Source organism: Phaseolus vulgaris, chromosome 11 (genome assembly GCF_051622355.1).
Source record: "Phaseolus vulgaris cultivar YP4 chromosome 11, ASM5162235v1, whole genome shotgun sequence".
In the NCBI taxonomy this organism is placed as follows: Eukaryota; Viridiplantae; Streptophyta; class Magnoliopsida; order Fabales; family Fabaceae; genus Phaseolus; species Phaseolus vulgaris.
In genome coordinates this window covers 38,517,140-38,533,389 of record NC_143508.1, presented here as the reverse complement: position 1 = coordinate 38,533,389, position 16,250 = coordinate 38,517,140, and the positions used below count along the sequence as shown (strand labels likewise).

Genomic DNA, 16,250 nt, shown 5'->3' with positions numbered 1-16,250 from the left:
AGCTGCCTTGGAGCGTGATCTCTTCTGTGTGGCGAGCACGGGTGCCTTCATACACACCTACCTTGTGGTCTCGCCGGCCGCCTTCATGATCTACTTCACTTGCTTCACCGTGCATGTTCAGATAAACTGTTCCCCGACCTCAACCTCTGGCTAGCTAGGAAATGACTATCTGATGGCTTCATCCTCTGCTTCGAAAACCTGGAACAAGCTTCACTGATCCTTCGGCGATGTCCTTCTTTCGGCGATCTCTAATCACTTGGTCTCAAACCCGGTGACCGCCGGTTTGGGTTTGCTAGAGATCGGAGCACGCCAATCTTAAGGACTGGCGACTACACGAGCCCCCCCGACTTCCCTCCCTTCTGCCAGCCATGAGCCCTGCTTAATACGCCTGCTGCCACGTCATCACTTCCGACTACCCGGGCGGTACAATGCCTATAAATAGAAGCTTGTCATGCACATGAAAACTTGACAATGAATTAATGAAAAATGATCCCACGTGTATATGCTTACATTCTTTCATTCTTTTACAACTTTTAGTATTTCAGAGATATCGTCTTCTAGACGACTTGTAACAAGAGTGCTTATATTGTATATCCTTCACATGTGTGAAGTTGTTCGATAGACAAAGAGTGTTTGTAATATCTACTTATTTGAGTGTGAAATTTTGTAAAAAACAATTTATCGTTGTATAGCTTGGAGAGACTTTGTGTACTTAGCTTGGAGGGATTTGTATGCTTGTATTTAAACTCAATGAGAGTTTAGCTAATAACTTGGAGAGACTTTATATACTCGGGTAACCCATAAGTGGAATGAAGAATACTTATAAACAATTATTTGTTTAGTGGAATTATTTGCAGGTTGTATTGGAGAACTGTAAATAGCCCAGGTTAAATGTAAATCGGTAATAAAAAAGTGTTCATTGTCTCTTTTTTACTTGTACATTGTTTCTCTTTGTTATCAATAAAACATTTTACGAAGATTTTTGTGAACTCTTTTGGAAAATAATTAGACAACCCCCTTCAAGCATCTAATAGGACGAATTGAGAAAATCTAAAGAGACAACCTTTTAGCTTTTTTAAGCCCTACATTTCTAGAGATAACTTTTTTTTCAGTTGGTATCAAATCTATTCTCTTAAGATTAGTTCTTTGCAAGACAAGAGAAAACGATCCTAACAGCTATGGAAAATGGAGGATAATTCATAAGCAAACATCTCTTGTTCAAGGGTAAGTTTTTTAATTACTGCAAGCAATGTATGAATGCGTTCTTCAAATCATCATATAAATATGATGAATTTAGTTGAGAATTGAAATTACATGCAAGTATATGGAGATAATGAGCCTATTCCAAAGGGGTTGTGGACAAACAACCAGAAACAAAGACATTTTCTAAACTCAAAAGCAAGACACTCTTTAATGTGTGCACTATCAGGGGATGAATACTCAAAGATACATGTTTTCAAAGGAACAAAGACGATGTGGAACACTATAACAATTATGTCATTTTGACCATTTGACATGTATCTAATTCCATGGTTGGAAGAGATCTAGATTCAAAAATTTCAAATTTAAAAGGAGGTATATTTGTGTATGGATGAAGAACACAACTTTACTATGCATAAGCACCTGGTTATTTCCAACCTTTCCGATAAGATTCATCCTTTGTTCTTGAAGATGATATGGCATGATGAAATTTGAAGCAACACCTCACATGCCTGGTGGCAAGAGATGGGGTTAGAAACCATAGTCGATTGGTGAAACAAAACTAGATGTTCCTGAACCAAAATACATATGAGGATGAAATGATTCTATTGGATGATACCCATTCATTTCAACAAGTACAATCATATGAGAAAACTGAGCCTGAATACAATAAAAAATTTATAAAAAGTTACAACAAAATTAATACACAATTTAAAACAAGAACATGATAAATTCACAACCCACTCTTTTTCTACACCCATCCTACAACTCTTAATACTATTATTTTAATATTTTTCACATCATTTATTTATAAATTTATCCTTTATTACATTTTTGTTATTGTTAAAACTATCACATCAGCTTTTTATACAACTTCTTTAAGTTGTTAAAGTATAATTTTTTCTTAAAACAACACACAAAATCACCAAATCACTTGTAGATTAGCCTTCCTTTCTTCTTTTCGTTGAGCTACTGCAACATAGAGAGACTTTTATCCAATTATCTTCCCATTCATTCATCTGTAAATAAATAGATAGAAGAAAGAGTAAACAATATATAATATTTATTATGTCAATCTAATACAAATAAAGACTTACCGCTTTACTAGCTTCTTCCAGATTAGAGAAAGCAACAAAACCACAACCCTTGCTATGTTCAAGAGCATCAACCATTACCTGCACAATATGAAATAAATACAATGATGAAGTAATTTTAGACATTCTATAAAAAATAAACCAATATAGAATGAACCAAAGTGTACCTTACCAGATGTTGTTCCAAACACACAAAAATTCTCTTTCAATTTTTCATCATTAAAGCTACTATCAAAGTTTTCAGATACAAGTTAGCACTTTGAAGTTGATCAAATTTACTTTTAGCTTTACTATGCCTCTCTTTCTAACTTCCTTTGAGCTCTCCCCACATATAAAACCTTGTCATTGTTGATTATTGTTCCATTTAACCTTTCAACTGCAGCTGAATCTGGTCTTTCAAATATTCACAAAACCAAAAACTTTGGACATTCCATCTGCATCTTTCATGACCACAACACTAATTATAGTATCATAGGTATTAAAGAGTTGTTTAAGGTCTTTCTCAGTGTAAGTTTCATAAAAGTTTTTCACATACACATTAGTGAACTTCGATGATCCATTAGTTGAAGTCCTTTCCTAACTTCAAACAAAAAGCCCAACATAGACCTTCTTATGATTTATTAACATGTCATTTAATTTTTTTTATAGCATTCTGAGCAGACTCATCTCAAACTGGACAAATCCATACCCTTTAGAAAAAGTATCAGTGCCTTGTTATCTACCGACTTCTCTAGATTCTTAATGAACACATTTGTATATCCACTTTTTCTAATACTGTGATCACGATGAGAAAACATAATGTGAATGAGTTTTCCATTCAGGAGAGTGAAGTTAAAATGTTCAATGGCCGCTGCAACATAAATTAAATTATTTTTTTTGTAAGTATTGAACAATATATATATATATATATATATATATATATATGTACCGCCCTGGTAGTCGGAAGTGATGACGTGGCACCAAGCCACAGAGTAGGCGTGTTGACAAGGCACCAGAGTTGCAGAAGGGAAGGAAATCGGGGGATTCGTGTAATCGTCAGTTATTAAGTTGGCGTGCTCCGATCTCCAGCATACCAGGCGATCGTCCAGTTGAAGATGAAGTCGCCAGATGTAAACTCAGGCGACCAAGTGATTGGAGATCGCCATAGCAAGCACATCGCCGAAGATGAAGGTGGTGCAGATTATGAAGGCGGCCGGCGAGACCACAGGGAAGGTGTACGAGAGCACCCTAACTCGCCAATTCTAGTAGAGATCGCGCTCCCAAGTTAGCTATGCACTGGGTAGTACCATGCATAAGTAACTTAGCCAAAAAGAGAGTCAGAAGCAGCGCCCAAGTCAAGGAGGCTCCAGATGATGGCACGTGTACGACTGGATGCAAGCCACGTGTCCAGGTCTGTAATTGCCAGGAGAGAGAAAGTGACCAGGTATATAAGAGTTCTCAACGAACTTTCTGAGGTACGCACGTTCAGATTACACTCTTTACGCTTGCGAGTTATAGAGCTTACTGTGAGAGAGAATTGGCACGGTTCTTTGAGATTTCTTGAGCGTTCTCGCTCTTAGTATTTGGTGGTTCGGTCACTGACTTGGGCGTTGGAGCGCGATCGGCCGCAGCGGCGCCGCTTTGTTCTTTTGCAGGTTCTTGAGGTGGATCTCGAAGAGGGACGGAGGTTTGAAGCGGTGCACACGTCGATCCTTTGACGAGGCAGTTTCCAGCGTTCTGGTCAACAGGCAGGATCATCAGGCGCCCACCGTGGGGCCGTGTAAAACTTGCTCCCATCCACAGCGTGAGTTCTTGGAGGTTTTCGTAGTTTTCTGCGTGGTTGTGTGCTGGTGCAACCATCGTTCGCTGTTCGCTTGAGATTTGTTCGGTGATTCACTTTTTATACCGTTCGTTTGGATTTTTGATCGGTGAAGTGAGGTTTTCTGCTGTTTACGCGTGATTTGTTCGGTGGAGTTTGAGTTCTTTCGCTCGTTTGGTTATCCGTGGGGAAAGCGGTGGTTTCTGGTGGAGTTGCAGGTTTGTTTGAAGGTTTGCGGTGTTCTTGAGTTTTCTTGCGGAGTTTCGCACAGTTTTTTTTCGATTGATCGCTGAATCGATCGTAGCTGAAGTAAGTGTTGTTCGCTGCATTCTGTGATTTGCTAAGTTTCATGAGAAAAATGAGAAGCAACCGTTCAAGTCCAGTTGCGCCCGTCGCTGCTGAAGGTGCCACTGCCATGACCATGGCGCAGATGGTAGAGATTATGCGCTCGTTGCAGGCAACTGTGGAAGCCTCGCGCATAGAACAGGCGAGAATGCACGAGGACCTGGCCGCCTCTCGGGCCAGGAATGACGAGCTTAGCAAGGTGACTGAGGAGCTGCGTCAAGCTCTTCAGGAGCAGCAGGGGCGTTCTGTGGCTGAAGAGGTCGCGCCGTCGTCGCCACCTCGTGTTTTTCCCATGCCCTTCGATCAGGCGATTACTGACACGCCTATCCCTACGAGCGTGGTACCTGTGAAGGCTGTTTTTACCGGCGTGGAGGATCCTGAAGCTCATCTCACCACGTTCCATACGCAGATGATGCTGTCAGGGGGATCAGACGCAGTGTATTGCAAGATGTTTGTGAGCACGCTCCAGGGAACGGCGCTGGAATGGTTTGTGAGCCTGCCTAACGGTCACATAACCAGTTTTCAACAGTTCTCGAAGATTTTCGTCGAGCAGTACATCGTGAATAAGGCACCGCCCAGGGTGTCTTACGACCTGTTTGATATAAGGCAGTATCAGGGAGAGTCCCTCAGGGACTACCTGAATCGTTTTGGGGCGCAGATGGTCAGATCGCCGGCCAAGGATGAAGAAATGCTAGTCTATGCATTTAAGAAAGGCGTGCTGCCGGGACCATTCTGCGAGGGGTTGATCAGGGCACACCCCGCCACGTTTGCTGAGGTCAGGCGACTTGCAGTGGCCCACATCGCCGACGAGAGCGAAGTCGCCGAGAAGAGAGGAAGCGTGGCCCCCACTAGGCCACGTGCCCAGACCAGGGTCCAGCCCCAGAGGGTGCTGGAGACAGCGGCGGCCAAAAGGGATCAGAGGACTCGCCATCCTTATGATCCAAGGAAGAACAAGGGCAGGGGCCAAGGACGTCAGCAACCAGCACGCTGGGAATACAATCGCCCGCCTAAGCACAAGTTTGTCATGGGATTGGCGGATCTGATCGCCATTCCCAATATATCCGCTAGGTTGAAGGCGCCAGAAAAGGTGGGCGACAAGGTGCTGGGACCAAAGCCAGACACCTGGTGTGAGTTTCACCAGGGCTTTGGCCATACAGTGGACTCGTGCTTAACATTAGGATACCAGCTCGACGATCTGGTAAAGAGCGGGTTCCTAAATGATTATTTGCTGTACAGAAGGACGGGAGGTGCGTCGAGCTCCCAACCAGCAGGTGCTGAAGCTCAGCAGCACGAGATGCCTACGCACGGAGAAATCCACACCATTGCAGGGGGTTTCTCAGGAGGTGGATGCACCGCATCACAGAGGAAGAGGTACGCGAGGTCTGTGATGACGGTGGATATGTTTGAAGACCACTCGCCGGAAGTGGATATTACATTCACCAAGCAAGATCTCCGGGATGTTGTGCCTCATGACAACGATCCCATAGTCATTTCGCTGATAACAGCAGGAAGAAAGGTCCACAGGGTGCTGGTGGACCAAGGAAGCTCGGCAGACGTGATGTTCTGGCCGACTTTCACGCAGTTGGAGCTGCCCCTTGACCAGCTGAGGCCCTATGGAGGGTGTTTGTATGGGTTCGCTGGTGACCAGGTGGAGGTCAGGGGGTACATAGAATTGAGGACAACGTTTACAGATGTGGCGGGTTCAAGAACGAAGAAAATCAAATACCTCGTTGTAAACGCTCCTTCAGCATACAACATCCTGTTGGGAAGGCCCACGCTCAACAGGATAGGCGCCATACCGTCGACCCGGCACATGAAGGTGAAGTTGCCGTCCATGGAGGGGGTGGTTGTCACCATCAAATCCGATCATAAGGAAGCAAAAAAGTGCTATGCGAATAGCCTGAAAAACAAGAGATCGGTGAGCTACGTAACGACCACCCCGCCTCCTGGTGTGAAGCCCAGATCGACGGTAACAGAAGAGACCGCAGGAAGGGACGTGGAGATGGTGGATGCTGAGCTAGGGGAGGGGAATGCCGGTCTGGAGGAGGAAGAGGCAAGGAATCGCCCTGAGGAAGCGAGAGAACTGGGAATCGCCAGGGCGGTGATCGCCAGAGAAACCAGACCAAAACCCGTCGAGCAGTGGCTCGAGAGAGAAATCGGGGGAAAGATCTTCAAGCTGGGAAGATCCCTGGAGATTGAGCTCCAGGACCAGATTGCCAAGGTGATTGAACGACATCTGGATGCGTTTGCGTGGTCCGCTTCGGACATGCCCGGGATCGATCCCGACTTCTTGTGCCATCATCTGGCGATGGATAACTTGGTAAGACCAGTGCGACAAAGAAGAAGAAAGTTCAACGAGGAGAGGAGGCAGGCGATCAGGGACGAAACACAGAAACTCCTCGCTGCAGGCCACATCAGGGAAGTCCAGTACCCTGAATGGCTGGCAAATGTCGTGCTGGTGAAGAAGAGTAACGGGAAATGGCGCATGTGCGTCGATTTCACTGACCTGAACAAGGCTTGCCCAAAGGATTCGTATCCTTTACCAAGCATAGACGCCCTGGTAGATAGTGCTGCAGGGTGTAAGTTGCTGAGTTTCCTGGATTCCTTCTCGGGGTATAATCAGATCAAGATGCATCCCATGGATGAAGAGAAGACAACCTTCATGACGGAGAGATCGTTCTATTGCTACAAGGTGATGCCGTTTGGGCTGAAGAATGCGGGGGCCACGTACTAGAGGCTGATGGATCGAGTACTTGCACCGATGCTGGGAAGGAGCGTGCAAGCGTACGTCGACGACATGGTCGTGACCTCGCCGGAGAAGAGCAAGCACGTTGCAGACTTGGAAGAATTGTTCACGACGATCGCCAAGTTCAGGTTAAAGCTTAATCCAGAGAAATGCATCTTTGGCGTGGAGGCTGGAAAATTCCTGGGATTTCTCTTGACTGAAAGAGGAATAGAAGCCAACCCAAATAAGTGTGCCGCCATCTTGGCGATGAGGAGCCCAGCTACGGTGAAAGAAGTCCAGCAGCTAACAGGTCGGATGGCAGCCCTATCTCGCTTCGTGTCAGCTAGCGGAGAGAAGGGACATCCCTACTTTCAGTGCTTGAGGCGCAATAACAAGTTTGCTTGGACGAAGGAGTGTGAGGAAGCCTTCGTCAAGCTGAAGGAGTATCTGGCGAGCCCGCCAGTTCTGTGTAAACCGCTAGTGGGAACCCCTCTCAGGTTGTATTTTGCTGTAACTGAGAAGGCGGTGAGTGCGGTGCTCGCCCAGGATCAAGATCAGGCTCAGAAGCCTATTTATTTTGTTAGTAAGGTGCTGCAGGGCCCCGAAACGAGATATCAAGCCCTGGAAAAGGCTGCGCTGGCCGTGGTATTTTCGGCGAGGAGGTTGCGCCACTATTTCCATAGCTTCACCATACTTGTGATGACTGACCTGCCCATCCAGAAAGTTTTGAAGAAGCCCGACGTTGCGGGAAGGATGGTGAAGTGGGCAGTGGAGCTATCAGAGTTTGACATTAAATATGAGCCCCGAGGCTCGATCAAGGGGCAAATCTTTGCAGATTTCGTGGTCGAGCTCTCGTCTGAGGCGACGCGAGTAGAAGGGGATGACTTCCGTTGGGTACTCTCGGTGGATGGATCGTCGAACCAGCAGGGTAGCGGTGCTGGAGTCATTTTGGAAGGACCCAACGGCGTGCTGATCGAACAATCTTTGAGATTTTCCTTCAAAGCCAGTAACAATCAAGAAGAATATGAGGCGCTGATTGCCGGGATTTTGCTGGCCAAAGAGATGGGAGCCAGGGTGCTAATGGCTAAGAGTGACTCGTTGCTAGTCACAGGGCAAGTAACAGGTGAGTTCCAGGCTAAAGATCCACAAATGGCGGCTTACCTGGAGTATGTGCAGGAATTGAAGAGTTCCTTTGCCTCCTTTGAAGTAGTGCATGTGCCCAGAGAGCAGAATGCCCGAGCTGACTTGCTAGCTAAGCTCGCCAGTTCGGGCAAGGGGGGTAGGCAGAGGACAGTAATCCAAAAAACTCTGAAGACGCCGAGAGCATTTGTGGCAGATCACCTGGTTCTTCAGATAAGCAAGTCGTCGGAGAAAGCAGCGAGAAGTCATAAGTCCCTGACGCAAGAAACTTTGAGATCGCCGAGAATTAGAGCATGTCGAGGAGAGAAGGTAAACATGACGCAGGTCTGCGCTATCCATGAGCCAGACACCTGGATAACACAGTACAAGCGGTGCCTAGCAGATGGCCTTCTCCCACTGGATCCGACAGAGGCTAGGAAGGTAAAGAAAAATTCTAGCAAGTACACGTTGATTGATGGCGATCTGTACAGGTTTGGGTTCACTCACCCACTCCTGGAATGCGTACATGGCGAGAAGTGCACGAGAATCATGGCAGAGCTCCACGAAGGTATAAGCGGAAGCCACGTCAGGGGTCGAGCTCTGGCCGCGAGGACTCTCCGTGCAGGTTACTACTGGCCATCGATGAGAGAAGACTGCAAGAAGTATGCCCAATGTTGCAAACAATGCCAACAGCACGCCGATTGGCACAAGGCGCCTCCCGAGGAGTTGAAGTCGATCTACAGCCCTTGGCCGTTTCATACTTGGGGAATCGACATCCTGGGACCGTTCCCGCTCGCGATCAGGCAGATGAAGTACTTGGTGGTGGCGATTGAGTATTTCACCAAGTGGATCGAAGCAGAACCAGTGGCCCAGATCACCGCACACAAGATCGAAGGTTTCGTGTGGAAGAACATTGTGTGCCGGTTTGGAGTGCCCAAGCGCCTGGTGTCGGACAATGGGACTCAGTTCGCAAGCCACTTGTTGAAGAAGCTTTGCGCAAGGGTGGGAATTCAACAAGTGTTTGCATCCGTCGAGCACCCTCAGACAAATGGCCAGGTGGAGTCAGCTAATCGAGTGTTGTTGAGAGGTTTGAAGAGAAGGCTAGAGAAAGCCAAAGGAAGCTGGGCTGAGGAGATACCCCGTATAGTCTGGGCATACCACACCACCGAGCAGTCAGGAACCCATGAGACCCCGTTCAGCTTGGTCTATGGGTGTGATGCAATGATTCCAGTAGAGATCCAGGAGAGCTCGCCGAGATTCCAGAACTATGTAGAGGAAGACTCGAATGAAGAGAGAAGGCTGAACCTGGATCTACTGGATGAGGTCAGGGAAGAGGCGAGATTGAAGGCTGAAGCGGTGAAGAGAAGGATTGAACGAAGATATAACTCGAAGGTGATGCCGAGACAGTTTAGAGAAGGCGACCTGGTGATGAGGAAAGCCCACCAGTACGAGATGGAGAATAAACTGTCGCCCAAGTGGACTGGACCGTTCAGAATAACCGAGGCGCTCGGGAACGGCGCCTACCGCTTAGAGACATTGGAAGGAGGGGCGATTCCTCGCACCTGGAACGCCACGCACCTGAAGTTGTATTACAGTTTAGAACTTTGTAAGTAAAGATAAACACAAAGTTACATTACAATGTCACTGTTAAAACAGTTTGAAGGGGGCACTCTTTTTTCCCTAAGGAGGGTTTTTAATGAGGCCACCCAATAAAGAGAAGTTTTCAAAGTACAAGTTGTTTTAGATTGCGTGCCTGTTGTTTTCAGAAAGTTTTAAAGAAAGACCTTGTCACTTATATGTGACTCAAGGCAAGTTAAAGATATATTGCATGCTTTCTAAAAAGTTTTAAGTCCTCATCGTTTTTCGGCGATCGGAGGCACGAGTTAAAAGTTCTAAGTCCTCATCGTCTTTCGGCGATCGGAGGCACGAGTTAAAAGTTCTAAGTCCTCATCGTCTTTCGGCGATTGGAGGCACGAGTTAAAGTTAAAGTCCTCATCGTCTTTCGGCGATCGGAGGCACCAGTTAAAAGACCTCAACGCCCTCGCGCGTCCTGAGGCGAGTTAAAGACCTCCTCGTCGTCGAGCGAGTGCAGGCAAGGAAGAGTGAAAAGTCCTCAGTGTTTCTGGGGGCGAGAAGATGTAACCCCTGGGGCAATGTAGAGGCACCAGTGAAAAGTCCTCAGTGTTTCTGGGGGAGAGAAGATGTAACCCCTGGAGCAATGTAGAGGCACCGGCGAAAAGTCCTCAGTGTTTCTGGGGGCGAGAAGATGTAACCCCTGGGGCAATGTAGAGGCAAGTAAAAGACCTTCTCGCCTATGAGCGAGTTCAGGCGAGTTAAAAGACCTTCTCGCCTATGAGCGAGTTCAGGCGAGTTAAAAGACCTTCTCGCCTACGAGCGAGTTCAGGCAAGATAAAATCCTTCTCGTCTCGAACGAGTTCAGGTATGGTGTTAAGGGTGGACGAAGTTTGGAAGGTGGCTAAGGTAGGTTCGAAGAGAGCGCCTAGCCACCCGGCCATTTGTTCTGAAGTTCAGGAAGACAGAGGAGGACCCGAAAGGCGCCTCTACCCCCAGATAAAAGAACAATGGCCAAGGTGAAACCAGAAAGAAGCTGATCGCCAAGAGTCTTTGGCGACCAGGAAAAGTTCAAACAGTGGCGAGAAAGTTAAAAGACCCATTTTGATGAAGCAGATCGGGTGAAGCAGTGTTTAAGCCAGTAGTTGAGTTAAAGTTTGTTGCTTGAGGAATGATTTTGCGCTAAGGTTAATTGCCTTGAGATTACAAGTTTTAAGGTGATTATTATTTGAAGTCAAAGTGGTTCTAAGCAGTTAAGTATATGCCCGCGCTTACAAAATCGCTAAGTTAATTTCTTGAAGCAAATTATGCAAGGAAAGTTAAAGCAGTTGAAGAAGTCATAAGAGGAAATACACAGGCTTTGTCATTAGAAGTAAATATCAGTTCAGAACATATGTACGGGAAGATATAAAGTTTATTACAAGTTATACACCAAAGGAAAGTATAAAGGCAGTGGATGGAGTAAATTGATTAGTCTTCAGCAGGAACCACTTTTCCATCCACCACCTCATTGTTAAGAGACACCATGCTGAGGTCCAGATCGGGGAACAAGCAGGCGAACTGTTCCCGTGCAGCTTCGAATCCAGCAGCCAGAATTTGGGCAGAACTGAGATTGAGTTCTTCAATCTGCTTCTTGAGTTCTTCAGTTTGTTCCTTCAGCCCCTTATTCTGCTGCTCCAGCTCTTCGACTTGCTTCTTGAGTTGTTCGTTGGTTTCTTGAGCCTGGAGAAGGTCTTCAGCAACCTTCTTGGATTCCGCTTGCACCTTGCCCAGTTCAGCAACAAGCTCCCCTTTTTTCTTGTTGGCTTCGTCGAGCTCAGCCATGGCGTCATCCCTCGCCTTCTCCACCTTGCCAAGGAAGATCTCCCGGTCGGCTGACCTTTGCTCCAGTTTCTTCACCTTGGCGGCGTCGGTTTTTATGAGAGCCTCCAGGTCAGCCACCCTGACGCGATAAGGCACAATCTTGCTCTCTAGTTCGATCTTTTCTTGAGCCAGTTGCTGCACGTTATGGCGGAGTTCAGTGGCCTCCATGCGCGCCATCCTGAGCTCGGTGCTCATTGCGTCTTCTACTCGGGAGTGTTCAATCTCCGTGAGTGTCAGATTGAAGGACAACTTCTCCACCTCAACCCTCATGGTGCTATTCTCAGTTCTAAGGTTGAAGAGGTCATCCTGGATCTTCCTGGTGGAGCTCTCTACAGCTCTAGTTATGATGGCGGGGATGTCTTCTGCTATCGTCTTCAGCTTGGCAGATAAAGGCTCCCACATCCTCGTGACCTCAAGAGGGAGGTTTGCTGCTTGTAGAGGCACCGGGTGGGCCTGTTGTTGGTTTTCGTTGCCACCTTCTTTAGTTGGTTCTTCAGTAGGCGCTTATGCTCGTGGTGGCGACGTCGGGGATTCGGTGATCAGAATCAGAGAGGTATGGGCAACCTCATCCCCGATTGGAGCAACATCTGCGGCTGAGGCATTTGAAGGAGGACCCCCTCCAGCTGATACATATGGCGTGGAGGCACTCGGGGGGTCCTCCATGAAATTTGGCTCGGGAGCCTCATCCGCAGGTGGCGCAGTTGCCAGTGGGATTGCTTGGACTGGTGAGGCAGGAGCTGGCGGAGGTGGCGGTGTTGGAGGTGGAGCCGGCGTGGATGGAGGTGTTGATGTTGGAAGAGGAGGTGGGGCAGGTGGTGAAGAAGGTGCCACCCTCTTCCTCTTCGTAACAAGGCCATCTTCGGTGACCTCGTCGTCTTCTTCCTCCTCCTCGTGGACTACTTGGGGAGCTTTCCTCTTGGGTCTTTTGAGGACAAGTTTTTTGCCTTGGGCGGCGGGTTGGACATCGGAGGGGGCTGCACCCTTAGGTGGCGATCTGCCTTGAGCAGCGGCGATCTCCACCACAGAGTTTGGCACTGTTTGAGAGCCCGTTGCCAACCCGTGGGTTCGGGCGAGCACCCTCAATTCAGCGAGCTTACCCTGGCCCAACATATTATCTGCATAGAGCAAAAATGAAAAATAAAACCAAAGTCTTGTGCACAACGCACAAGACGCCCAGAAACAATTAACAGAAGCAGTATTAAAGCAAGAACTTAGGCGTTCTGACCTATACGAATTTCGAGTTGGTCCTCGAAGAACTCGAAGTTGATGAGCATGGTGGTGAGGAAGGTGATGTTGGCGTCTGCCACACTCTTCCAAAAGAAACAGAGATCCTTGTCCAAGGCGCCCATGCTATCAGGACTTCTGGGTCTCCTGAAGCAGCTCTTGGACTCTTTGTTCCCCTTGTTCACCCAGTACAAGGGGAAACCGTCGAGTAGGGAAGCGTCCTTGTCGTTGGGGCGCACTTGGACGAACTTCCCCTTCCAGTCTTTATAGGATTGCTGGAAGATGGAGAGGATCGACCTCCCAGCAATCCCATTCAAGCTTACCCACAGGCGATCTCCTGGGTGCTTGGCTTCGAAGAGGAATAAGAAAACATCTACAGATGCTGGCAACCCCAGATGGTCGCACATCACTTGGAACGCTCGCACAAACGCCCAGCTGTTGGGATGGAGCTGGGCGGCGGCGATGTTGAGCTCGGTGAGGAGCTCCCTCTCGAAACGAGTAAAAGGAAACTTTAGTTTCTCCTTCTTGAATAGAGTTGTGTAGACGAAGCAGAAGGGCCCGTCATTGCTCGCCTTGTCGTCGGCACAAACTGGCAGCTCGGGGGGGCAAGGCAGCACTGTCATTTTCTCGTCGTGCTCCTTGTGGAATGTTTGGTGAGGCTCATCCCCCTTAGTCAACCGCAAAACTGCCCCAGCAGTGTTCACAGAAGACGTTTCCCTCAAGAGGGTCGAGTTGGCCCAGGGATACAAGTTTTTGAAGTCTGGTGGGGAACTGAAGGCTCCTCCGGTGACAGGTGGAGTAGCTTGGGCCGGGTTGGGGCGGGAAGGTGCAGGCCTCTCAGCCTGGGAAGACGAAGCACCGCGTGCTCGGGGTGGGTTGAGTCCTTGAGAGGAGGGGTTTCGTGATGAAGGAGGAGGATTCGGGGTGATCTTTGAGCGAGTCATTGTCGAAGCTGCAAAGGAAGAAGAAAAGGAAAAATGATCCGGGTTCGCAGAGGCTGACTAGATCATGGGAAAAGGGTGAAAAACGAACGAACGTAGGTTCGTTGCAACGATTGACGAAGCCCTAAGTTACGAGAAAGGAGAAATGGAAAAAACAACCCACAACGTATGCACCAGACAGTTACAGGATGATGCGAATCGGTTAAAATGCAGGAAAAACTAGCAGAAGAGGGAAAGGAAGTACCTTTTTATGATCAGGAAGGCGATGAAGAATGGTGGTGGTTCGGGATGTTGAAGAACGCTGAGAGCTTTTTTGCAGAAGAAAGTTAGAGCGTTTGAGAATACGAAGAAAAGTGATGGAACAATAGAGTGAAAATGGGTTTAAGGGTTTTTTCGAAATGGGTTTGGGAAGCGCAAACGGTAACTGAAGGTAACCGTTGATGAAGCCACGTGTCGAGCGATGGGTGAGGGGTTTGGTGGAGCGTCAGAGAAGCAGAAAGTACAACCGCTTGGAATTCTGCGTCAGTGCCACGTAGATCGGTGTTGACGTGACTCTTTCAGTCTTTTCGCTGGACAAGTCTTCGCTTAAGACTGGGGGGCTTGTGTACCGCCCTGGTAGTCGGAAGTGATGACGTGGCACCAAGCCACAGAGTAGGCGTGTTGACAAGGCGCCAGAGTTGCAGAAGGGAAGGAAATCGGGGGATTCGTGTAATCGCCAGTTATTAAGTTGGCGTGCTCCGATCTCTAGCATACCAGGCGATCGTCCAGTTGAAGATGAAGTCGCCAGATGTAAACTCAGGCGACCAAGTGATTGGAGATCGCCAGAGCAAGCACATCGTCGAAGAAGAAGGTGGTGCAGATTATGAAGGCGGCCGACGAGACCACAGGGAAGGTGTACGAGAGCACCCTAACTCGCCAATTCCAGTAGAGATCGCTCCCAAGTTAGCTATGCACTGGGCAGTACCATGCATAAGTAACTTAGCCAAAAAGAGAGTCAGAAGCAGCGCCCAAGTCAAGGAGGCTCCAGATGATGGCACGTGTACGACTGGATGCAAGCCACGTGTCCAGGTCTGTAACTGCCAGGAGAGAGAAAGTGACCAGGTATATAAGAGTTCTCAACGAACTTTCTGAGGTACGCACGTTCAGATTACACTCTTTACGCTTGCGAGTTATAGAGCTTACTGTGAGAGAGAATTGGCACGGTTCCTTGAGATTTCTTGAGCGTTCTCGCTCTTAGTATTTGGTGGTTCGGTCACTGACTTGGGCGTTGGAGCGCGATCGGCCGCAGCGGCGCCGCTCTGTTCTTTTGCAGGTTCTTGAGGTGGATCTCGAAGAGGGACGGAGGTTTGAAGCGGTGCACACGTCGATCCTTTGACGAGACAGTTTCCAACGTTCTGGTCAACAGGCAGGATCAAAATATATATATATATATATATATATATTATAGGTGAGAACACGAATATATGTAAATCAACACCAAACCTGATAAAACTTACACCAAACAAATAGAGAAAGCATATGAAAATCTACAACCTATTCAAAACTAACTACTACCCACTTTTAGATCCTTCAACGGAACGGCAGATACGAAAATGAAAAAAATAACAATTAGGTTATATCAAAATAATCTATTAAGAACCCATTCTAAAAGCTGAAAAAAGTAACTCTCTTGTTAACAATTAATAATGATAATACACAAACATTAACCGAGAATGTATTATTTTTTTACTTATTAATCTAATTTTAAAACTCACTCAATCCCAACACATATTATTCATGAAATCCAGTACTTGGATAAAAAAAGAGTAATAACACTAAACACAATTAAAAACACCACACCTATGACCCTGACAGAAGAAGAAGATTCACAATAATCAAATTCTGAGAACATTACGAAATGAATAACCTGTTCCCCAAATTGTGATAATGTTGGTTGATGTTGGACTTGCCAATAGAACAGAAATCATCACGGCCATTATTTTCATGAAAAAAAATTGAATCTCCTAAAAAAAATACCCCAGAATACCACTCTGAAATCAAAGCAACAGTATAAAAAGTGTGTCTAGAGAAAAAAAAAAAAAACCAAATGAGAGACTTAAAATAGACAAGAATTTTACTTGAGAAGGAAACTGGGAATTTTTTTATTTTTATTATAGAGTATTGCTCCCAAGCAGGGAACACGAGTAGAAAGGTCTGTGCTCTATGTGTTGGTGTGAGTTGCCACGAATTATAATGAGGCACGTGTCATGTCTTTTTACTTTTAATTCCACAAGTTGGTTGATGTTGATGCTACGTTGGTTGAAGTTGATGTTTGTCACTTTTTCACTTTTCAGAAGAGTATAATTTCTGATTGCAGGAGTCGAAAAGGA

General features: G+C 46.9%; 1 pseudogene; it reads right to left on the bottom strand.

Annotated features, from left to right (window-relative positions):
• The window catches only part of LOC150023241 (polyadenylate-binding protein 3-like), a 42,579-nt pseudogene extending 26,722 nt beyond the window's left edge, over positions 1–15,857 (bottom strand).
• Between the last annotated feature and the right edge of the window lie 393 nt (positions 15,858–16,250).